This window comes from Paramisgurnus dabryanus, chromosome 3 (assembly GCF_030506205.2).
Source record: "Paramisgurnus dabryanus chromosome 3, PD_genome_1.1, whole genome shotgun sequence".
NCBI classification, from domain to species: domain Eukaryota; kingdom Metazoa; phylum Chordata; class Actinopteri; order Cypriniformes; family Cobitidae; genus Paramisgurnus; species Paramisgurnus dabryanus.
This window is the reverse complement of record NC_133339.1, coordinates 24,508,491-24,535,201: the sequence shown is the minus strand read 5'-3', so window position 1 is coordinate 24,535,201 and position 26,711 is coordinate 24,508,491. Positions and strand designations below refer to the sequence as shown.

Below are 26,711 nucleotides of genomic sequence, written 5' to 3'. Positions count from 1 at the left end.
TCGTATGCAATAACAAGTCAAGCGCGTAGTGTTTTGGATATAAGAGAAGGAGGTTGGCAGGGTTTTTACTTGTCTTACACTTCATGTTGGCTGGAAGAAGAGTCATTTAGAGAGTAACAATGAGCTCCTGGGGACTATGACATTTCTCTCCACAATCTCTCCCTATCTGAAAGCCGACGTACAGGAGTGATTGTAATTGCAGAATGGGCTGCATTAAGGAATAAAGCAGCCAAAAATAACAATTCTGTCATTGTTTACTCATCTTCAAGCCGTATGCTGCTCCTTTCTTTTGGTTGAACACAAAAGAATAAATTGAAGAATCAGTATGCAGCTCTTGCCAGACAATAGCACTTCATAATGACCGCAGTCATTCGAAAGGACAATAAAACAGCATAAAAGCACCATAAAGTAATCCATATGATATGTGCTGTAGCAATATAAAACAGATTCTTTGGAGATTTCACCTTTTGTGTTGCAAAAAATATAACTTATATGAAGGTGAGTATATGACGCATGTTTTACTTTTAGATCAGCATATCCTTTCATTTTAACAAATTGCTCCTTTGGGTAGGTACAGTGCAAAAATTTGTTATTGCCCTGAATTAGTGTTAGTACATTAATGATCTGCAAAGTTAAAAACCCCAAAGCCTACGATGACGCAAGTTATTGTTTCCAACTGAAATCTCTTTTATTAGACTACAATTAACACAAAAATTAGGCAACAGTTACTTCCGTAGCTGTTTAACGTGGACCAGATTATCATAAATCCACCTAGTTCTTCTTTGCAGCCTGTAAGTAGCCTATGTTTTCATATTTAAAGAATTTAGTCACTATTCAAACTAGGCTTTAAACAAGAATTTATTGGTGCTGATTTTGAGGTAAACAGGTATGATGTGCTAAAACATTAATCATATGGATATTGTTATCGCTTTTATCATGACTCAACAGCAGAAATGTGGGTAAAATGTATTTGGTGCTACAAATGTCGTAAGTGTGATAAAAAGCACAGCTGTTAGCACAGGTTCCTGCACTTCTGATTAGTGTTCAGCTGCTGCAAATGATGAGCCTTTTTGATGAGAATCTGGATTTTTGGATAGAGATTTAATAAATACGACAAAAATTCCTTAAGGATTATTTGAATTAGTACATGTAGATCTATTAAAGCTATAAAATGTTGTAAATCTACCTTAATTTATTAGTCACTATTCAAACTATGATTCATACGCAAGTTTTGAGCAGTGTAGATTAGTGCTTGTTGTTTGATTATGCTAATATCACAAATGCAGAAATTTAGTTTAATATTTTACCAATCTGTTATGTTTTGCTCAAACTGTGCTGGCAAAGTTGATCTATCAGCTTGGTCATCTGCATTTTCTAAATCAGATTTAGAATCTGATAAGGGTATTGATTAGGGATGTTAACCAATGACCGTTGGACCGACAACGTTAACCGGTCAAAGTTGTCGGTTAAAAAAAGTGATCTCTAAATTAGGCTATTATAGACAGTGGACTAAATGCTACTACAGTTAGTCATCTCTTTCCAAGATCTTTTTGTGTGAAGTGAACAAAACCCTCACACTCAGTTTTTCATAACTCGCCTGTTTGAACTTAATAAACCAATACAAAAACATTTGGCAGGAGGTCACGGAGGTCACGGAGGTCACGGAGTTTGGTTTCACACGCTCACAAGGTTTGCGAAAAGTAAATGCTAGGCTATTTTTGGTAAATTTCTTTATTCGAATAGTAACTAAAATACAACCAAATAAAATAATTAAAATGAAAGTCTCTCCTGATTGTGTTCCAAATTATTAACATTTATGTCTTTTAGGCTTTTTAGGCTAGTTTTGTTTTTGTAAATCCTCAGACATTATTTTTACCACTTAATTAACTCTTTCATCGCCAGCGTTTTTAAAAAAAGTTGCCAGCCAGCGCCAGCGTTTTTCATGATTTTCACCAAAGTTTGCCTTCCACAAAATGTTCTTCTTTAAATATATAAACATACAATATACCAAATGAAAGAACAGACCCTCTGCTTTCAAACAAAAAAAAACGTTTCATCCTACCTTTAGTGGTTCTTTTGTAATCAGCTTTTGAATATGGGTAGGTTTCTGCAAAAACACCACATTTTGAGATAATTCCATTTTTGTGACGGACTTTTCATAGAGATCCCATTCAGAGCGATCTTTAAAACAGACACGGACATGCAGCCGCTTGCCATAGGGCAATACTTCCGGGTTTAAAAAGTTGCGGAAGGGCTTTTACTAATAAGTAAAAAGCAAATATAGCAGAGAATATAATAACCGGTCCGTGCATGAAGGCGCCGGCATGGCACGTTCATTTGCATTGCATTGTTGTTAACTGGAACACACCTCATCATACATGAATAAAACTCAGCGTATGCCTATATGCCTCATACATTAGCATTAAATATCTTTGTTGCATTTGTTCTAGAACAGACAAGTGCTTTCTCGCACACAGTGCGAGACCTGCCTTGGCCGGTGCGTCTTTTACGCATTCTGAAGGTGCCGGTTTTATCCATTGGTTTTATCCACTGATCTATATAAATGACCAGATTGTGCATGACGTCACACTTGTGAAGCCACCGCGCCGCCATGTTGGTATACCCAAACGTTCTATTAAATCAATGGACGTTATCAGATTCTAATGATAAAACATCACTTTACTCGTCTTCGTTTTTATATGTGAAGTTACCCTGTACATTATTACAACACAAACGTCCAAAGCATGTAAATAGTTATTTACTGAAAGTTGTACATTTTACATTCATTTTTATTACAGTATCAGATCAGCAGACAGACCGCAGCATATTTAGTATTAATGACAATAAACTTGCTCATTCTGAAATCTAAATAAATAATCATGCTTTGTACCGTATGTGCATGCAATAATTAGCTAGTTTTGTAATTATGTTATCTAAACTTACATGTTGCCTAAACTTATTTAGAGAAATAACGCTGACCGTCACAGTGTAGCTGAATGTCAAAACAAACTTTATTTATACCCGTGTCATTAACAAATGCAACAGACACACTCACCTTAACGTTTTTTTATAAATCCATTATCCTGCCCGATTAAAACATAAACATTGCAAATAACACCAAAATTAACAAATAATTAATGTACACATATCGCTTCACAAACGCCTTTATTTTCACCTTGTACCTAAACCATTTCGAAACTAAGCAGCCATTTGTCCTCCGAATTCGGTGCCGCGTTTGCAGGACTCATGTTCCGCGCTGTAAGGGATTTAAAAAACTGTTGTGAGTGGAATGGTAGCGCCGGGGCTGTGTGTGTGTTTTTTTTGTGTGTGTGTGTGTGTGTGTGTGTGTGTGTGTGTGCGTGCGTGCGTGCGTGCGTGCGTGTGTGTGTGAGAGAGAGCGAGCCGGAGGCAGAGCGCAGAGAGATGCGATGGAGTTGCGCAATTGCAGGCGCGGCTCGAAATGGCTGTTATTTCAAATAGCGTAGCATATTTTAAACTAATAGGCCCATCGGTTAACCGGTTTCAACCGGCTAATGAGGCTCGGTGGCCGGTCAAGAAAATGTTTAGTTTTCGCCATCCCTAGTATTGATAAGGTAATAAAGACGTATTATATCCTGATGGGAGCTGATCTTCCAAACATGGTAAGGAGCGTCACATTCTGCCAGACGCTTACTGTGCATTCAGACCGCCACCGGCGAGAGCGTCAATAAAAGCTCTGGCTGCCCTGCCAACGACGCTAAAGAAAAGGTGTAGTGGACGCTCTGTTAGGGTATTCGGCCAATCACAATGCACCAGACAGCTGGTTAATCATAGCATACCGCGCTTTCTCAGATGGATCGGCGTGTTTCAGAAAACTGCAGCATAGAGGAGCAACAATAATGTTTGGTATGTGAAAATAATGTGTTTTTTTTTTACCATAAACCATGCAAACACATTACACCAAATACAAAAAATTACGTAATAGGGGCTCTTTAAATTATCAAATTGGCTGTAAGTCATTTCAATTTCAACAAAATCTTTATAAGTGACGAGCTGCTTTTAAACTTAAACTGCTAAACATATTTTGATTAGTTAATGATCACATTTTAACGATCACATCACATTTTTCAATGTTGATATTGGCGTCTGCCTTTCATTGTTCCAACAAGAGGAGCCATAAAATAATGCACTAATATACTAACATGTTACAGTCTCTAAGCTATAAACTGCTTTGAATAAAGCTGTATTTCTTCTCTTTATTAGTCAGGACCACCACAAAACATTACTCCCTCCCTCCCTCCCTCCCTCCCTCCCTCTCGCTCTCTCTCTCTCTCTCTCTTAGTCACAGGAAGCGTAATAGATTAAAAATAAAGAACTAAAGTAAGACATTTCTCAATGAGGGACTGAGAATGTCCTTAATGTTAAAAATTTAACTAAAGAAGTAAAATTAAGTTTTATCCATCCATTCTCACTGCTTATTGCACTGCATGCTGGGTCATGTAATGCAAGTTTAACATTTTGTTGAATATATCAATATATATGATAGGGACATGAAAATATTTTGTATAACTGAAAGGACCCAAGCTGATAATTAGTTTTAAGAAAGCAAAACATGACCTAGTTGACATTAAAGTCCCCTTTAACCGGAAGTAAACAAGTGACATACAGTATTTCCGATTGAAACACTGAGGAAACTAGTGGGCGTGGCTTGTGTTTTCCACTATGCTTTGATTGGATATAGGAAAGTAGGCATATTAAAAAATGGAACTGGCAGATGACTGAAATTTGGAGGGGGCAGGGTTAACGGATGCTCCCGCCCAAGCCATCTAACTGACGTCATCAGAGAATGATCGCTACAAGAGGGCAGAAGTACATTTTCAGCTTTTGATTGAAGTTTATGAGGGCAATTGAATAAAATATAACAATTATTTAAATTGTTTATAAGAATCATTGCAATATTACATAAAAAATAAGAATTGTAAGCTTTCATTTCATTGGAACTTTAAGATTACAGTGCATGTCACAGTTGGGCAAAGAATAAAGTAATCAGTAATCAGTCTCAACTTCTGGAGATGATCAACACTGTAAAAAGTGAAAAGTTGATTCAACTTAAAAACTGACTTCATTTGGTAACACTTAAAAAAGGTTTTTTCAACCTAAAGTGAAACTAAAGTGAAATTTTAAGTTGAAAAAACTTTTTAGGTGTTACCAATTGAAGTAATTTTTTATTTGATCCAATTTTTTACAGTGCAGAGGTGTCAGCAAAACATACAGTAGGGTTCTGTTTATTTATTTACAGCGGCTTGCATATATGAAAGTGATTTGGCTGCTCTTGTGGCACGGATGTGAGAGTAATGTTAAAAGTCAAATAAGACAGACAGTATGATTTATATTCCCTGAGCCTATTACTTGAGTCCCCTGGCAGCATTTTACAGCGACGGTGATGTCCTTTAAACACCATTTACACCAGCCCCCCCAAAAAACGTGTGCAAAGTAGTCCCTATGGTACACAGATGCTAACAATCCTGAACATCAGCAGTGGGTTTGCAGGACGACAAGCAGATTAATTATAAAAGCGATCCTGTACAAGAAAAATGCCATCAGCATTCAGAACGCAGCAACCTCTCGTGGCTCTTCTGCGGCATGGCCCTGTTTTAATCAATGCTACTGCCGTAAGACCTGGAGGATGAGAGATATATCAACGGCCATCTCTTCATTACCATCAAGAAACTTTGTATCAATACAGAATCTAATAATGTTTCCGGACTGCTTAAAGGTGACTTGTAAAAACATGGGGGTTATCTGCCTGTAGTCCATCCATCACTCTGATAATAAAAAGTTTGGAAAAGGAAATGTTGTTTCCAGTTTAGTGATCCAAAAACAATTTCAAATTTTGAGTATTTTTGTCTTGTATTTCATTATAAGCATTGAAGCAGTAAAACTAGTTTGAGGAGAAATCTAAAGCTAAGTGAGAAATTTCTTTCAAAACAAAATATTTTATGTAGAAAAAAATTGTTTGGAATTTTAGATTTTTTTCTATTAAATGGGTCAGTGACGAAAACGGTTTGGCAAGATGAGAAATTAAAAAATCTTTTTTTTTTTACTTGTTTTAAAAACATGCATCAGGTTTATTTCAATGCACCGTGTATTTATGTTGATTTTATGCAATAAAAAATTACATTTGCACCATTTTAATGAAATGTTATACTGGACCTGAAAATGTCAAATGGTGTAACCGCCAATTGCGCCAAAGAACGAGAAATATTTAATATTTTATCCACCTTGATGGCATGTAAGTGTAATAAAAAAATCATTTTAAAATGTTTTATTAGTTATTTTTAAATGAATTTTAATGCATTTTTGTAATATTTGTCCGGACATATGCTGAAAACAACTCTGTTTTCTAATTAGTCTTTGACAAATTATGTAAAAAAAATCATATTACACCAAAATAGTTGATTATATTTTATTCATAGACTGTAAAAGAAGATGGACGACGCCTGTTCGCTCCCTTCCACTGGTGAAAAGGGAAGCCGCCACTGTCCCGATATGGCGCTGACATCTTGGGTCTTGAGTCTGCGCAGTAGCAATTTCAGGACCAGTCATGCGCAGTATTGAGCAGGAAGTCAAGCCACGAAATCAAAACCCCGCCCTCGCAAAATGTGCATATCACACAATATCACAGCTGTCAATCATGACGTGACACCACCGTTTTTATATCATTAAATAACTAACTAAACACAAAATTATTTTAAAAACAAACATTTGAATTTACATCAGTGTGATAAAAACTACAATAAATGACGGAAACCAGCTTCGGAAAAAATATAATTGAAGTGTAATTAATTTTTTTAGTTGGTCTCAAGTCCCATTGAATAACATGGGGAGGCGGGGTTTATGACCTATACTGGGACCAGTCACTGGGGGGCGATCAAGACGTTTTGGCTTCAATTTTTTAGGGCTTGTGCGGCACGCTTGATTTTATTCCACATTTTTATGAATATATTTATTTTTTTCATAAAAAAAAACAAGTTACACCAATTGACACAGATCGGTTAGACCACATTGACATTTTTGCAATTATCCCCCAAATATTCTTTCAAAATGAAATAAAACCAGAAATTTTAGACTTGGCCCTCAAAAAAAAGTAAAAGTAATCTGCAAATGTATTTTGAAATTGTAACCCTTTTATATTTAATTGAACCATACCGACACAAAATAATTATTTGGGTCATTGACCCAAATACATTTGACCTTTTTTTAGATGATGGCAGATTTGAGATGTTTTTGAAGACGCTGGTAGTGCCATTAGCAGTGGCGTGTTTACCATTTTGGGGGCCCTAAGCAAAGTCCAAGGACCTGGGGCCCCCCATGCCCCAACATTAAGAAAAAATTTCTTGGTTTAAAAATACAAATAGTGCCCATTGTCTTATTCAAAAGAATAAAGAATCATTATCTGTCAAAAACATAAAGGTCTTGGTTTTACCGCAGTGGTTTCCAAACTTTTTCCAAAAGGCCTCCCTTTTGTACAGAAAAATATTTTTAAGCCTATCTCAGATATATCCTTTGCTGGCAAATTCCTTATAGGATGTATTTAAAATGATGTAATTAATACAGTACTGCAACTTCAGTGTGTGATCTTAAAAAAAAATAAGAAAAAAGCGGAATACTTACCACGCAGACTTTTTATAACTCTGCAATCATTAAATAAAAAATCATTAAATAAGTTAACCGCTTGTGGACAGTAGGGGGCCCCCCAAGCTCGTGGGGCCCCAAGCAATTGCGTGGTTTGCGTGGTGGGTAAACACGCCACTGGCCATTAGAGGTCCACTTCTCTGCAGGAAGGTCTACTTCCTACAAGGCATAGGAAAGTTAAGTACCTGGTGGATTTAAGAGATGAATCATGTCTCTCCATAGGAGGTTGTAGATTTTGGTGGACTGTTTGTTTGTGACCATTCTGCAAACTGAAGCCTGGTCTAACAGGTTCTGTCAGAGGTGTCAGGATAGAAGTAATGGACATGCTGTTTTCACAAGGTTGGTCCTAGCATGCGGCCAGACAACCTTGAAGATAAGAACAAATCCTTTAGCGACAAATGGCCACCCACCCCATCGGGCTGGGGCTGCGTGATAGAATACAGAGAGAATCGATACCAGGAAAAGGATGGAATAGTGACTCTCCAGTGCATGGGCCAATTCTGCAGTAAACCTCCAAACAGCACTGCAATGGGGGAAAAAGGAGGAAAAGAAGGGGAATAGAAAATGCAGAGGGCTCCTGAATGCCTCATTTAGCAGCGTCGGTTGGACGCTTTCACATCAACACCGACAGTCTATGGAATGCTGGGCATCCTTCCACCTCTCTTCTCATCTGTCTGCTTCACTCATTCACACACACCCTCCAATTCCCTCAATCCCTACCCTCATTTCTTTCTTCTGTTCCCCCTACACACAACATTCTTTATCCATCGCTTGACTACGCCACCAACCGTGCCGTCTCAATAAAAATGGAGAGCTGCCTACAAAATCAGCCTGGCACCATTGATCGACTCTTTTGGGGTATCATTGATTTTATAATTCTTGTGGATTCCGTGACAAAACTCTGCTGGCTTTACTGTGGATGCCAGAATGAGAGGCACACAGAGCCACGCGGCTTACTGCACTTTACCGCAGTGACAAATGAATCAGGAATAACGCATTTACGTCTCCCAAGCCCACGGAGGACATGAGACAGAAAGTCGCTTTAGAGCCCGCAGGCGGACTTGGGTGATGCAAGTCTATGTATGGCTCGCTCTCGCTATACAATGTCTCGCGGGGAAAGACGGATGCGTGTGAGAGGTGTGCCTTATGTTTGTGACATGTGCGCGATTGGGTCAACTCACTTTAAGTCAATGTTTAGATAATGAAGAGGCGGACGGTGAGATAGAAGTGGAGTAGAGATGGGGCCAAAAGCGAGGAAGATGAGGAATTAGCGTTTATTACCCTTGCATGTACCCCATAATGCAGTGAGGCAGAAACACTGCATCGTGCACAGGAGTGAGAGGCAGATTTGGAAATGTGCCTCGTAGGCCTTAAAGTGAAAGTTCACCTAAAAAAGGAAATTCTGTCAGTCTACTCAACCTTAAACATTTTCAAACCCATATGCTGATGTTGTTGTGGTTTCCAGCGAACACACATACTGGTAAAATGTACACCTTGAATACACTTGATAAAACGTCTACCAAATATAAATATTGTAAATATAATAAATCAATTTAATACATTAATGGTACTTTTAGGCTATTTATTGGGCTAAGAGCAGTGGCGGTTGGTGACTTATTTTTTCGAGGTCGCTCAATGCGAGGATCGTCACAACATGTATGTAGCCCATCATGTGTGTAGTTCGTAATTTAAAAATATTTGTTCTGCGCGTCAAGTGATCCTATGTGCATCATGTGTCTTGTCAAAATAAGAGCCTGCTGCAGATGCGTCTAAAGGTTTTATGATAAAAGAGACGATTGTGTTTGCCAGATACTTGTGCGTAATTTACTGTTAAGGGAGTGTCTTGTGTGTATTTTGTGAACTTGAGCGTCTCCTTTATCATAAACCATAAAACTTATTTTGACAAGACACGTGATGCACATGGTTCACATGATGCAACAAACACATATTTTGAAAACACAAGCAACACACATTATTTTTTTTTTACTTTTGAATTTGTGCCCCTTTGATGAGCAATCACGAGCCGCCACTGCTGAAGCCGTCACAACCCAGTATTATGTCATATAATATCATAATCATCACATCATATCACAAGCCGAGCCGTCCAGCAAAACTGAGCTCTTTGCAAAACAAGAACAAGGCTCCTGATTGATCCAATAAACAGCATACTTTAAACCCTTTATACTGTAGAAACCCAACATACGCACACACACAGAAGGTCTACACAAGAGGACTCACCACCATGGTGATGACCCACTCCACCTGCCAGACGGCCGTAGTACCAGCCACTCTAGTTTAAGAGCCTCGGGTCCGCCCAGCACAGTCATTCAGAGCCAGAGAAGAGAGCTGGCACTGTCTGGCCACCATTAATAATTACACAGTATAAAAGAAGCAACCCACAGGGCACGTGAACATTAGAACACACTCCAATATACACACATATAAACACAGCACACCCTCAGAACCAAACTTGCGAACACACACGTGGCATCTAACAGTACAGCCTGTGAGCGACAGATATAGACTCTACACCATTCATCACACAGCCAGGAACAGGTGAGATGAGCAAAACATCATTCTCGTCATACGCGCCATCTCCACGACAACTGTGGCAGACTCTGTCGCCGCATCGTGTTCTGACTTTGCCCTGCAGATAAAAGCACTTACAGAGGAAGAAATCTGCAATAAAAAGCTGTGAAAAAAAGTGAAAGAGTCGTTTTGCTCGAACACCCCCATATAATTTTTTCAAAGCGTCCTTGGGCACTATTAGGTGAACGCAAAAGACAGAAGAACAGGAGCTGTCCTTGAGAAGTTTCAAATTGAATACAGAGCATAATGTTCATGAAAACTCCCCGTATGTTCTTTATACATCGCTATTCAGGTTTTCTTAAAGGGATAGCTGACACAATTTTTCCTTACTTGCTCATGGTTGCATCAAATCTGAATGCCCTTATCTTTTTGAATTGTGCGTATACTGTTTGTCCAAATGGCTCCGAATGACGTCATCAGCGGGCATTTTTAAGATTTTGGCTATGGAGATGTGTTGTTCAAATGTAATTAATTATTCACTGACAATCTTAACAGAAAATAGTCTATACTGTATGCTATGTCATCCTATGAAAAAAGGAAAGCATGACATTTTTGCTTTAGTGCATTACAGAAAAAAAATACAAGCGTATTGACTTAAAACAACATGAATCTTCAGGTGAACCCTCCCTTTAACAAATATGTATACAACAACCATCTGATGTAAAAGTGAGCCCTGCATGAGGTCCAACACAACTGTACACATTATATACAAAACTCTTTTCTTATCAGCAGACAAAGCTTGTCTTTTACAGAAAGCTTCAGCCAAAACATAGCACGACTGTGACTCAACTGTGAACATTTGTCTGTGGTACACACCTCCAGCACATAGAGAACAATCTATTTCCAGCATTCAGACGCAACTGGAGGCGTGGTGACCCCATCATAATTAATCTGCCAAGAACGGCAGGTTTACAGTAAGCTGGCTGATGTTAGGGAAGCACGAGGGTGACGCACAAATATAATCACCGGGGTCTCAACGGCTCATTAAACATGCAGAGAAGCAGCCAATCAGGTCATCTAAAGCAAAAGGATCAACGATGATTGATTAATTGAAGTCAATGAAAAACAGGTCTGGCGAATGGTTAAATGTTCCTATATTTGGGCCATTGCTTGTGGCTTAGACCTGCTACAGATGGGGCACAAGAGCAAAAATCACCCCTTTTACGAGTTCTCACTTACAAATAAGTTGGATAGGTTAAATTTGTAAACGTATTTGGCATGCTGTCCGGGGAGAGGGCTCTGAGCTTGGAAATGGGCCCGAACACAGAGTATCCCTCCCTTGGTTCAGGAAGTAACCTGGTAAGTGAGAGGAGACGGGGTGGTGGAGGGATTCTGAAGACTGGAGAGAATCCGTAGGTGAGTTTGACTGTGATTATATACGGGTTTGCCTTTGTGCTGATTGGGTAGATATGTTGATTACTGTTTGTAGACAGCTGGTGATACTAGAGTATTTGCTGATTACTAATTGTAGACAGCTGGTGATACTAGAGTAGTTGTTGATTAGCTGATTGTAGACAGCTGGAGGCACTTGAGTAGTTTATTTGACGTGTTCCTCCCGAACTAAGTTAATAAAACATCATTAAGAAAATTACGTTATTTTGTGGTAAAAGTTTTTTTTTGTGTATTGATTACTATTAGCAAAACCATGTTTTTTACTACAGTAACCATACTATACAGTTATTGAAAGCCATGTAAGTATAGTTGGTTTATTGTAGTAAAACCATGGTTCATTTTTGTAAGGGACAGACAGCACATGACCCGACCAAAAGTTGAATTAAAGAAGATTTAGTTCGCTTGAGTCAGTTACATTGTTGGTTGGTGAAAACAACTCTGCAAGTACAGATAGCACTGCTGTTGTTGCTTTTATAATGAGATTTGGGTGAAAATGTGTGAATCTCTAAATGGATCGATAAACGGGCTAGTCATCATAATAAACTCATTCAAAAGCTAAATGTCTGATTTGGGCAGATATGTTTGTAGGTCAGTACAGCCAAAGAGCAAATGGGTCAATGATGTGACGTCAATTATTTTGTGTCCGTATGGATAAATTAAATGTAAAAGGGTTACATTTCTAAATAAATTGCAGATTTCTTGCATACAATCTCTTTTTTGAGGACCAAATCTAAAAATTCTGGTTTATTTCATTTTGGAAGAATATTCCAAAAATGTCAATGTGGTGTAACCGGTCTGTGTCAATTGGTGTAACTAGTATTTAAAGTATAAATATAATACATCAAAAAATGTGGAATAAAATATAATCATCTTGTTTAGTGTTATATGACTTTGTATGTATTTTACATACATTTTTACATAATTTTCAAAGATTATTTAGAAAATAGAGCTGTTTTTATCCAGGACAAATATTACAAAAACGCATTAAAAGTTACATTTAGAAATGACTAATAAAATTTAAAAATGATTTATTTTATGATTACGCTTACATACCATCAAGGTGGATAACATATTTAATATTTCTCATTCTTTGGCACAATTGGCGGTTACACCATTTGACATTTTCAGGTCAATTCACTCTTAACTTTTATAAAAATGGTGCAAATGTAATTTTCTTATTGCATAAAATTAACATAAATACACTATGCATTGAAATAAACCTGATGCATGCTTTAAAAACAAGTTTATAAATATATATATAAATTCTCATCTTGTCAAACCGTTTTTGTCACTGACCCAAATACTGTGGGGTATTTTTTGTTTGTTAATTCTTCAGTAAAAATTTTGAATTACTTTTGTTATTTAAAAAATATGCACTTGAATAATCATCAATGAAGTCATGGGAAATATCAAAAAACAAAATAAATAATCTCATACAGGTGTAGAACAACATGAAGGTGAGAAAATAATGACAGAATTTTCATTTTTGGGTGTACTATCATTTTAACTATTGTCACTGCTTACAGAGTACACAGCACTACGAGCTTGACAAAAAAATGTGAAAAGAGCTTTCTCAAAAGCCACAATGAAACGTGGGGAACAGTTTAGATCGGAGCTGGCATTTAGACGTTTCCACTTGATCCATTAATGAGGGAGCTCATCAAAGCTAAATTGGGGTCAGGTGAGAGAGTACCAAAGAGGGCACTTCTACACCGCAATATATTTAAAGCACATCTGCAACACCTTGACTATGGTGCGGCGATTTCTGCTAAGTTCAGTATGTGATCAGAATGCCAAATTTAAGTATATTCACATAAATATTTGGTTACTGTTGATGGAATGAGTTCACCCAGTAGATATAACCTCTGCTCCTCTTCTTCCTTAACTCTTTCCATCTTTGTTGACGGATACTCTCATCACCAGTGTGGGCAACCAGAGAATGATTGACAAGTTGGAGGCAGAGAGGAGCTAAGAAATCCAAACAGGTCCATGTGTTGGACAAAGAGATAAGAGACTGTATGTTGAAAGGTGCAGGGGGGTCCCGTGGGGGAAACTCGATGAGCTGCCACAAGGGAGAAGATTTGACAGAGAAGACAAGAGGAGAACGAAGATACTGGGGAGCAGAGAATTCGGCTACTATTTTAATCTGGGTTATACTGGGACTACAAGCACCTTAATACAATATTCTGCATTTTTATATACTGTATATACAGTAGTTCATATACATTTCAAATTTATAAGAATTAAAGATTGTATTAAATCGCTCGAGATGCGCAATTCTCCATCCTATTCTGTTTTGACATATAGCCGATAGGCTTTAGTCAGTGGGCAGCCTATGAGGAAGGCTTAGCATGAAGGCATTATGACATGTCATTAGTATGTTTGCACATCTGTGTGCCTTTTCTCATGCAACAGCACCCTGTGAGTCATATATGTGTCGGGTAGGGATGAAAAGAGGACACGCCAGCAGAAGTACAGCCGGAGGAGCAAAGTGGATTAGATATCGTCCATGCATATGTTATCTAACTAGGGTGTTGTGATCTCAGCGAGTTTTGATAATGGTCTTAATGCTGTAATATTGCGTGCCAAAAAGATTTCTCCCTAACGCAATGACGATGAGCAGCGATGAAATAAGCAGCACAGGCTGATTATTACATTACAATCATATCATATTTTGCTTTTGTCTGGGGTTTATTGATGTTAATGTCTGTTCATACCAAGCCTATTAACAATAAAGCTGAAATAAGAGTTTAAAAAAGAAAATACAGAGCCTTTATGCCATGTCCGACATCAGTGCAGTTCATTTTCAGAGACACTAAAACTCAAGGGTACTTTTTTCTTTCTTTAAGATCTAACTACAGAATGATATAAATCTGGTATGGGACATCGGAGAGTGTTTCGCCAATTATAAATTAGCTAGCACAGTGATTTACATAGGCACTTAGCAGATGCTTTTATCCAAAGCGACCTACAATAGTGATAAAGACAAAAAAGATTCTCAGTGGTAGATCATTGTGTTATGCGGCTTTCACATAGGATGCGGTGTGCGCTGTGCTGGCCGCTGGGTTCGGCGAAGCCAAGCGATTTGTGCTATGATGTCCAGACCAAAGTAGGCGGGGTTTTCAATAAATTACTACAGTGTTTATATTTGCGTTAAATAGTCGACGAGGAATACCAAGGCTGATCTTGCTCGTCTCCATTTCACGTTACTTTCAGCATACCTTCAACAAGCTGCTTGACTTAAAACACACCTGACATGCCAACTTGAATTGCTACGTGTTTTCATGACACGGCTTTCCTTCCGATGTCTCTGTAGGAGCATAAACTTGTATTATAAAGCTCTGAGAATCCCGAGTATAAGCTTTCGTCCATTTTGCTTGTTTGGATGCCCCGTTTCTATTGGCCGCGCGGGTAATCGTCACAGAGCGCAGCGCAAAAGTTAAACTATTTTGAACTTTGACCGCGGTGTGAGGGCAAGCTGCGCTCCGCTCCGCTGCGCTCGCGCTTTGCTCTGCGCAACAAAAAAACGCCCTCGCGCGGTGCAAGACATTGAAATCAATGGGTTTCATAGCGCAGCGCACACCGCATCCTATGTGAAAGACGCATTAGCAGCGCAAAAGGTCATGGGTTCGAACCCAGAGAAAAAACATACTGATAAAAAAGTGTATAATTGTAATGCACTGTAAGGGGCCGTTCACATATCGCGTCTTTTGCACGCTCAAGTTCAATGTTTCAAATGTGGCGCGAGGTATGCGCGCTCATATTGGAGGGTACGACGGCCTAATTTTTTCCAGGCGTGTCCGCACAGCATCGAGTTAAAAACATCTTAACTTTTCAGCATGCCGCAAGCGCACCAATCAGCTTCCTCACCTTTCCTGTTATTTTGAAACCTCAGCAGAAAAATTGAGGAGCAGATCGTAATTGCGGTCCAACGACAGACGCCTAAGGAGCGCAACTGCAGCATGCTTATCGTTTTCCACACATTTTAGGCGAAAATGGTAAGAAAATAGGACAAAACAGTTGAGTAACCAATCCGTGAGAATGCCACGGAAAAAGACAGTCCATAGCAGTGCCATGGAAAAATGCGGAGATCCGTGAGAATGCCACGGAAAAATGAGCAAAAAATTCTGTCACTATTCCACGGAAATTTGTGAGATCAGGCTGGTCGATTTGGATAAAAGCATCAGCCTAGTGCATACATGTAAATGTAAAACACATTTTTCATTAGGTGACAATAGAAGTTTGTAATTTAATGTCTGTTATATAATTTGATCTGTGATTATGTTCATGACTATTCATGTTATCTGGTCTACAACTAGCATTATTCAAGTCAGCAGATTCTTGTTCCTAGTCCGTTTCTATAATTTCAACAGGGACACAATTTATACCCTTACATAATAAGAATTTCAAACCATGTTAAATTATGCACTTTATAAAGTATTTAACAGTGGTAAAATAAAGAGTCACTGCCCAGTCCAATATCCTATCTTCCAGCGTTTCACATTACTAGCCAAGATAGAAGGTTATTGACCGTTTAGTCTGAAAATTCATTTTTCACACACATTATTTCACATCCATTTATACCCGAAAAGATGAAAATGGCATCACCAGAGACAAAGATGATGTGATGCTGTCTACCCTACAGACATGGACCTCTGACCTTGCTCTGTCCCAATACACAGCAACGTACAGCAACAAAATACAGATCAGAGTCATTCCTACAGAGCTATGACAGATGTCTGAGCAGGGTGGAGCTCAGCTGGCACTGGAGATCTAGCAGTTCTGCCCTTTGGGCCCGCTTTCTATGCACCAAACTCCACTGAAGACCTTAGCCCTTTGGGGCAAAACACATGTTTCAGATTGACTTCAATATGCACCATTCTGGCAATAACCATAGACACTTCCAGTAGAAACTGTGTCACAGGATGAGATCTTTGCTGAGCATCTGCTATTTTGGACTCTCTAAAATAGGCCATGCCTCTGTTCTCCATAATGCATTAAATCTCACAAAATCGGATATTTGACAGTGAAGAGGTTATTGGCTTTGTTAAATCCTTTGGTGCACCTGAACTGCTGCCAGCGAGACCCAGGAAAATACAGTGCCTGTTTAAAGTACCCCGACTTCTTAAAATGCATCAACACCCTCCCTTTGATTTAATTCACTGACTGTGTGAACAGACTGGGGACCCAAACGTACCCAGCAATTTTAATAACCTGCTTTGCAAAGTCATACAGTAGTGGCTGAATCCATACTTGCACAATAATCTTTCCTTTGCTTTTGTTAGAATGTGCAATGCCGATTTTTCATTTATTTGACCTACATTTACTGTAGGTACATCTTATACGGCCTTGTCTTTCCTCCTCAGATACTGTGGGAAGCATTCTTTTCAGCATCAATAAACAACCTGTTCTTTATTATTCCCTCCTTTGTGTTGTTCATGCAAGATTGCATTTCACAATATTTCATACGATGACTCTGTCGAACATTGTCACTTTACTAACGCAATAAACTCTCACTTTATTCCCTCAATGTTCTGTACATTTTCAAGGCCATTTTATAAATCAGAATGCCTCCACACTTTTCTTCATAAGAAGAGAGCTGTCACGACTCGCGCATGCTCCCGCCTTGAAAGTCTTTGGCTTTAATTGTACACAAAAGCAGTCAAGGTTTCACAAACAAGAATTTCTAAACCTTCATGAAATATTTTCTCCATAACATCATTAAGTCCAATACAATATGTCCATGCATACATTAGCAAACAGGACTATTTCAAGAGCTCGAATGCTACCTTAAATTCTCCCACCTCTTGAGATTAGTGACCTAACTGTGGAAATCTCTGGAGCTCTGAAAGTCTGTTGCCTCATTTGTCAAAGCTGACCCTGAAAAACTCAGCTGGTTTGTCATTTATCTTTGCTACCTTCGGACCTATTTTTAAGTCATGTCCATGTGTTAAGAGCGAAGGAACATGAGAAGAAGTGGAACAGAAACTAGTTACTCTCAAGGTGTGAGGCAATTTCCTTTGGAAAAAAGGCACAAATTGACGGTCATCATTTCAAACACACTTAGTTTGAAGCTATATATATATTAGTTGCGCATTTCTAAAAGTTATTTGAAAGACACGGGCTACACAGGGTGATGTTCCCCAAAGAACAAAGTGCAAAAATGGCCTTAAAGTCCCCAGAAAAGAAAAACACAGCAAATCCCTTGTCGAGCACAAAATTGGTCAATATTTCCATTGATTAAGATGTTAAGCCTCTGTAATCAATTATCCAATCAAAATCCTCCAGCGGACGCTTTTGTAATACACTTTGCAATAATGCTCTTTGGATAACCTCTATTAAAGTCGACCTCTTTATAAAGCCTCAAGCCAATACATCTGAAGAAAAGCTTAACCGGCTCAGCAAAGAGAGAAAACGAAATGAAATATTTTTCTTTCACAATTATCCGTTGCATATTTATTTAAAAATGTCACATGGAATGGCCACCGGTTCTTTCATTAATGCAATTTAGCACCGCACCCTTAGTACACTATGTACATTTCACCGTAGCTGGATCTTTACCAAAGCAGGTTCAATGTCCTTAACATCAATAACACAAACTCAGCCGTGTGACCAACACCAGACAGAATTCCTCCCAATGTCATTTCGCTCTTTTTTTGTTCTACCTGAGAAATCCTTCAACTTTCCTCTAAATTATACATGGTTGTTAAAAGCAATTAACAATCTTGTACTTTCTGTTGGGCTCTAGTACATGCAAGTGTGTTTCTAATGAATGCAAAAAGAACAAAGAAAATTTTTAATTCATGTTATTCACTTGCATCTTTGAACACACTTCAGTGGTTTTGACGTGGAATCATAGAGATACAGAGGAGTGTATTGTGATGTAATTGTGTTGGCTGTATGAGCGCTGCAGAGCACTTTGGCAGAGGACAAGCGAGTGTGGGGTTACCTTTATTCATTTTGCAGTCACATAAAAGCCAGCGGTAAGCTAGGAAGATACAGTCCTCCTCTGCCTAAAATACAGTATCAGGTACCAAAAAGTTAGATATGGTATATGTGATTTTCTGGCACTCAGTCATGAACTCTGAATGCTTGTCGGCTTTTGCTTGAGGACCTGGATAAGCTATTCTTCTTTTTACACTTGATCTTCAATAGAGGCAATTCTATTGTTGATAACATTATATTATTAGAAATATGAAATGTAAAACACATTGCTGGATGCAACAGCAGCACACACCTATACAGACTATTACAGTCTAGAGAAAGGTTCAGATTATAATGTATTGTGAAAAGCACTTACGCTCTAAAAAAAATGCTGTCAGATGGACAAACCCAAATGGTTGGGTTTGTTCCTTTTTAAAACATCCATAACACAAGCTGTTCTGCGTATCTGATGTTATTCTGGAGTACCTATAGAGTAGTATTACATCCTTTATATCTCCGAAGAGTCTTTAGTTTTATCAGATTTATGAAAGACAGATTAGCTTTACCGATTCTTTCAGATGACATACGGAAAAAATGGGAAGGAGGAGTTACGAACTGCGGGAGGAGCGAGTTACGAGTGAAAACTTTGTACAACACTGACTGGATATCTTATGATTCACTACATGTTCGTGTCGTTTATATAATGTGCACTTACGCACCTATTTCCAACATAACACTGAAGTCTTACTTACTGCATGCAACTCATTACCCGGTTGGGACTTTTCAATAAAATCCAGCGTTAAACAAACACACATGCAAAACTCCTACCCCGCCCGGATAAACAAACTATATGCATTGTTTTCATAATGCTGGCTTTCTTTTCCTTACATCCAAAATCAAAGTTCTACTTTTGTGCCATTGTTGAGTCTTGATATAAAACAAAGCTGTCCCGTAAAGTAATGCCTGTAACTTAGCGTCCTCGGTTCTCGCTCTCCCGCTGATTGGCTTGTGGGCGTGGTTTTTTGGGGGAAGTGCCCATAAAAATAAGTGATACGTATAGCTTACCCCTAAAACGTCAGCTGGACCCGTATTCGAAAAAAAACTTTCTGAAACTTGTACGAACCCTGGCGAAGTGCATTCGGCACAATCCTCACGAACTCTTAAACTGTGTTAATAAGTCAGAATGCATGAAATACAGTTGAACCCCCACACCCCCCCCACCCCCCCAACTATGGTAACAATACCGATTTATATAATTAATAGACAAAGTAGCCCAGATCATTTTAAAGAAATTTGTGATACTCTTGTTTTCTTCATATTGTTTTGCTATAATAAGAATATTCATAATCTTTAATATTGAATGAGTAAGGCCATATCAACGATTGATATTGAAGTGAATAAAATCAAATAAGCTTCACGTGCCCTTAACAAGGGCAAACATGAGCCCTCCAGCAGCCAGAAAACATCTGCCTCATGCTTCACCCTTCACAGCTGCAATGACCTGACTTTAATTAATAAGCCAAGCTTTATAATGCTCCATATTCATATGAATTATGAAACCAACTCTGTACTTCCAGCTTGCCTTACGTAAGATTACAGTTATTCGGCTGTGTTAAGGTTCGCTGTTCGCCGGTGTCCCGATGTGTGATTACACCCTCCAACGAATTTGTCCTTACATAAGAGTGCACATAGTTGTGGGGTCAATCTCTGTGTTGGACCTTTGCTGTCGAATAAATGTCAGAGGCTTCGTTGAGCTCATAATTGATGTTAAACAATTAGTTGCGTTTAACGACCGAAATGACAGACGGTTAGCTGTATCGCTTTGGTGCAAACCACCTTGTCTTCATAACACCTTTCATTAATAGTGACATCAGCAAGACCGAGCTGCAGTGTTTCCAAGGGTCAATGGCACATTTCCAGAACAGAGTACAGCTTGCAGCTGCTTGGGAATCCTTGCGTTAAACTGCAGGACTGCGGCAAACATTTTTATATTGTATATCAGTGAATATATAAATATATTGCAGAATCAAATACCACAATGTGTCAATTGAGATTATTTGAGATAATTTCCAAATATTCTTCCCATCTGCCACTGGTTGCACAAATAGAGAGCCCCACCCCAGACTCACACCACTGTTTAAACCAAGGTTGCTTTGTACTAGGGCTGTTGAATCAATCCACAAATCGCTCACTTATAGTTGCATTTTAACCTGAAATAAGAGATTCAGTATGTGACTTTCCAATGAAAGTATTTTAAGTATTATCAGTTAAATGAATAGGTGGATGTATTCGGGATGAACAATCTATTAAAGTGACACTGACTGTTATTCTGATCAATTTAGCCAAATGTTCCCTGGCAGATTTAACATGGTTTAATTTGCAACAAAAACCTTGTTTAGACTCAAACCACCATTGGTCTTGCGAGCTTTACAATTAACTCTAAATTTACTTTTAATAGCAAAAGAAGGACTAAATGGAGCTATACTTTATTCCACTAGCCACTTGCATCTCCTACAGTACATCCTGATCTTGCGTTCACCAAAAATAGAGACCATAAACTGGCTAGCCTGTAAATCATGTGACCCGGGTCATACAAGCTCATAGAAGAGCTGATTAAATATAGTATCGTGGCAAATTTGAGCACACTGTGAGGCACTGTTGAGATTTTATTTGACCTTTCAGAGATCCAAGACTGTACGGTAAGACTTCTCAGAAGGTAACCAGGAGACTTCTCTGAATGCTTATTTGCTTTTCATGTAATCTCATTGTTGTCTATGAGAAACAATTGAGACAACAAAGTGATCTTATTTGTGCGTGTTCATCGCTGTGGGAAGGTGCTTTCATCATTACTCTCCGGCACGGCTGTGCAAAGCCTTATTGCCTTGGAAATCGCAGTTATTTAATTAAATCTATTGCTGCCCTGTCCATATGAGCCTGGCACACAAGAAAGCATAACAATAATTAAAACGCTTGTGTTGCATCGCTTGTCCTGCAGACATGTGCTGTAATCTGAGACTGACTTCAGCATCTTGTGTATAAACCACCAAATACAGAATGAGAATGGACGGCTTTGTTTAACCGTTTTGGGACTACAGGGCAGTAAGTCACTCCAATATACTAATAACAAAGAACAAGCTGTATAATTTTACCTAGAAAAATAACAAGTTTGTATAGGATTTTAACCTTGTACTGTCCATCAGATGAAAAAGAAAGATTGAGGGTCAGATTTACTAAATGGGGCAAATTAGCATGAGAGCGCAATTCCAAAAAAAGCGCCGATGGGAGGGGTAATATCTACAGGTTATTTACTAAAAAGGGGGAAATTAAATAACAGGCAAAACAGCTGATTTCCATAATGCAATCCACTACCTCTTTTATTTCCTCCAGCAAATAAAAAATAACATGGCTTGGCAACCAAATTTTTTTAATAATATATTTTTCTGGCATTCCAAATAAACTGTTACGTGTTTAAAAAAAAACTAATTTCAAGCGCAAAATAATTTAAAGGGATAGTTCGCTTTAAAATGAAAATTCTGTCATGATTTACTCATCCTCATTTTGTTTTAAACCTGTATGAATTTCTTTTTTATGATGAACACAAAAGAAGATATTTTGAGAAATGATGGTAAACACACAGCAGTAAGTGACCATAGACTTCCATAGTAGGAAAAAATATTTTGGAAGTATTGTGATAAATGATGGTAAGAACACAGGTGACGGTACCCATAAATCCATCATATTTTTTTATTCCTACAATGGTAGTCTATGGTCACTTACTGCTGTGTGTTTACCATCATTTCTCAAAATATCGTCTTTTGTGTTCATCAGAAAAAAGAAATTCATACAGGTTTAGAACAACATGAGGATGAGTAGATAATGACAGAATTTTCATTTTAAAGTGAACTATCCCTTTCAGCGTTAAATAATGGCCAAATACCAGTGATATCACAAGCACAAACATTAGTAAATCACATTGCATGAATCATTTCAATACTCTCCTCCCATACATCTTGCGTCTGAAAGAGAAACTCCTAGAAATGCATATGCAATAAGGTGAGTCCCAAAAATAACTAGACCACACCTTTTCACCACTAATTATCCACTGCGCATCTTTAGAAAATCCCAACCGTCGTTATTTAATGCAAAAATGATGGTTTGCACTGGTGCAAACTGTTAGTAAATCTGACCCTTAATCTTCTTAATATATATTGCTTGTTTCTCCTTGATGGCAATGAGATTATATCAAGTTTCAAATTAGATTAAATGAGATTGAATCCTTAAGTCTCCAATGTCAACAGAATCTCATTCGTAATGTATTTTACGAGGTGGCAAATTCGTATTACTTTGTACGATCTTATTTATATGTTGTAGAACAAGCTGCTTCCATCCCATTGACGCTTAGGTTTGGGGAGGGGTTAGGGGTGAGGCTTCATTAACTTCCTAAAACCCAAGCTTTGGTTTGGCTTGCATTTTAGATTTCTTCAAGCCATTTGGGGTTAGGACACCAATAAATATAATAACCAAATATTTTTCTTTGGACATGAAGCAGTGTAATTGTCCACGTTTGTGTACAGTTACACAGAATTAAGTATTATGGTGCAACCAAACAAAAAACACCAGGTCTTAGGAGGTTAATGCTTTTTTATAATCATACCGTTTGTCACAATTCACTTCATATGAATTTCAGTCACGATGTAACATAGTTAGGAATTCCTGTCAGATCAGGCTGTAATAAAATTAGTTTAGAAAGATCTCAACAATTTCTCAAACTGAATCCACAAGGAATGAGACTTTTGTGTGGACATGATGTGGTTTAAATTTAAATAACCAAAAAACTAATTGATGAATCATGATTTTTTTGGTTTGGAACCCCCTTAAGTTGTCACATCTACAACTGTGTCATTTCAGAGGAAAGCAGACAAGTTAATGGTAGACGTGCAATGATACAGCTGTAAAGAATTATCTGATGAGGCACAAAGGAAGGTGCATTCTGGGACATTAATATCGATGGAAATATTACAGTCCACTACTGTTGTGTTTCTCTACAACCACACAATTATTTTGTTTAAAAAGGTGGCTCTTAACTGTCTGGCACGAATGCTAGGATTTAACAAATGGAAACAGCGGCAAACTGTGCACAAGAGGTGAGATTAGCACCCGAAATCGCAAATAGGGAAAACATTGATTGAACACAATGAGGATGCACAAAGGTATTTCTGGCAGCCGATGCCAATTCTATCCTATTGGTCAGAATGAGTTCTTAAATGAAAAAACTCATTAAAGTCTGCCAATTTTGTGGGCTGTGCTGGCTCATTAAAAACAGTCCAAAAAAGAGAAGGTTGTTTATTTAAATCACTGCATGAGTAGTGAAAGTTTTAATGCCTTCGACCTTCTTCTGACTGACGTCATTGCTACCCAACACGCTATAGCAAATTGTAAAAAGCAGTGACATCATAATGGCATCACGGTGGGTAGTTGTTCATTTATTTTACGCATTTTAAAATGTGATTGTTTTCGCATCTACAGCAACAGTAGGTTATTAGTGTTTTGAGATGGCACCATGTTAATTACATTTTCTTCATAAATGCTCTCTTATTTGTGAATGCTAAACACATAAGTGCACAGCATGCCTTAATCACTTCTCAAATAAATACAATAAAGTGCTCAAATAGATTTGCCTTACAATTCATGTGTCTAAATGCCATAGTCAGGCTTGTTTAGATTACCACTGTTTTCTGACATCAGCACTTGAACAATTCAACCAATTGTCTTAGCAATGACTTGGGTGAAACCCCTGCTTCAAGGCCAGCATAGATGTGCCGCAGCATATATTGTGTTTTAACCGATAATCCCCAGCATGGGATGTCACTATCCCGATGTCCCCACCAGGCTTCTTAAGTACTTTAACCAGCAAGACGTATACTCATATTTGCATGATCTCATTCTAATTTGCATGAACCATCACCGCAGCACAATTCACAATTACACCGCTGTGAGCTCTTGAATGCATTACAGAATCCTCTGGGAGTCATGTCCCTCATCAAAACTGACATCCTTAAACTGATACTACCTGAAACCAAGCTGCAGCCGTATCTCAAGAATGGGTCGTATCTCATGAACTGTGTGATCAGCAAACTCCCTGGATACCAGGTCCGTGGTGCCAGGTCCTTTCTGATTTGTGCACCTCAATGTGCTGCACATAAATCATTGGGTTTTATAGCACTACAATATCTGAAGGCTACAAAACATGTGCCGAAATGGTTTGAGTCAAATTCTGTAAACAGTTGCCATGGCCCGCTGCCATGAACCATGAACTTTTTTTACTGTGCACCATACTTACTGCACTTAAAGGGGATATTTCACAAAACTTTTTTAAATGTAAAATAAATCTGTGGTGTCTCCAGAGTACATATGTGAAGTTTTAGCTCAAAATACCATATAGATCATTTATTATAGCATGTTAAAATTGCCAATTTGTAGATGTAAGCAATAATGGGTGTGTCCTTTTAAATGCAAATGAGCTTAAATCTGCACTAAATGGCAGTGTTGTGGTTGGATAGTGCAGATTAAGTGGCGGTATTATCCCCTTCTGACATCACAAGGTGAGCCAAATTTCATTGACCTATTTGTTCACATGCTTGAAGAGGATGGGTTGATCTCATTCACATTTTCTAGGTTGATAGAAGCACTGGGGACCCAATTATAGCACTTCAACATGGAAAAAGTCAGATTTTCATGATATGTCCCCTTTAAGGGCCGATAGTGAATGGAACTGAACTTAAAAAGACATTTAAATATATTTTGCATTGGTTTATATTTTCTGCTGATATATCCAGACTCACTGTGCAGTCGAGCACACTTTCTCTATTCAAGTGCCTGGACTGCAGTGGTGGGCTGATGATATACGATCCCACCACACAAGATGGAAAATTGTGCATGTTCGGTCATTACTTAATTTGCATAATTCTCATAGCCAATTGTGTGCTAAAATAAACCCATTAAAATAAACCCAAACTCATTGTTAGTTAATACATTAGTTTAATTTGAAGCACATACTAAACAGCTCGATCTAGTGGGTTGTGTAATAAGACCGCATTAAAGGATGAACTTTACCGCACAGGCAAGATCGCTGCATTGAACATTTCCCTGACAGTGATGAAGGAGAGAAAGAAAACCACTGCTTAGTAATTACCTAAATGGCCGTCTCTATTGTATGTTAACCCTGCTCTCGACACCTGCCCATATTAAATGACAATCGTGTGTTTTAAATCAATCACTTTAGGCAGGAGATATATGTGAAAGAAACCTACAAAATGTCAATAGGATAGTCTGTTGATCTTTGCCCGTAACTACCGGTGAGCGTGCCTGCGCATGGGCCGCAGTCTGTGAACGGCAGCACTTTAGATATAAAACAAAGATTCCCCTGACACATGCCAATGCTCGCTGTGTTTATAGAGCCCAAATCCTGCTGTACGGGCACTAAATGAAGTAAGACCTGCCTGGCAGCCCAACATTAATTACCATGTGTACGGATTCTCGTCTCCTAACCAGATAAACAGCAACAGACGCTGGAATAAAAAAAGCCATTAGCTATTATTAATTTCTTCTCCTTTTACCAATAACGCCTCCGACGATAAATCATTTTGATATGCAAGTAATAACAATTTTGTCATGTTGATGATGATAAGCACTGCAAAGCAGTGTAACTTTCAAGCCACTGATCTACACGATCGTAACATGGATACATTTCAACAGCTAATGCAGATAGGGATTTCATAACACTATCATGAAACGTATGGAAACGTATATACTCACAGCTTAAAGATATAGTGTAACATATAAACGTGTGACAAAACAAAAGAGGACGCAAAGGTCCCAGTGAGACAAAACAATGCAAACGTTTATCTCCTTAAGGAACCGTTGAGAATGACTTAATATACCTATGAAGAAAATCTCCCGAGAATAAGGTTTTGAGACGTCGCTTCATTTAATACAGCAGCATCCTGGCATGAAAACAGAGTAAACACATTTATACAGAGCAGTGAGAACTCAAGCACAAGATTATTATATAAACTCTAAAACGAAGAGATTTCATAGCGAGTAGGAATTCACCTGTGCACTCAGCGGTTGGT

At 38.3% G+C, this 26,711-nt stretch overlaps 1 protein-coding gene across 1 annotated transcript in view; it reads right to left on the bottom strand.

The window, feature by feature from the left end:
- Positions 1 to 26,711, bottom strand: part of grin2aa (glutamate receptor, ionotropic, N-methyl D-aspartate 2A, a) — a 186,958-nt gene that overhangs the window by 156,458 nt on the left and 3,789 nt on the right. The gene's annotated exons all lie outside the window — the stretch shown is intronic.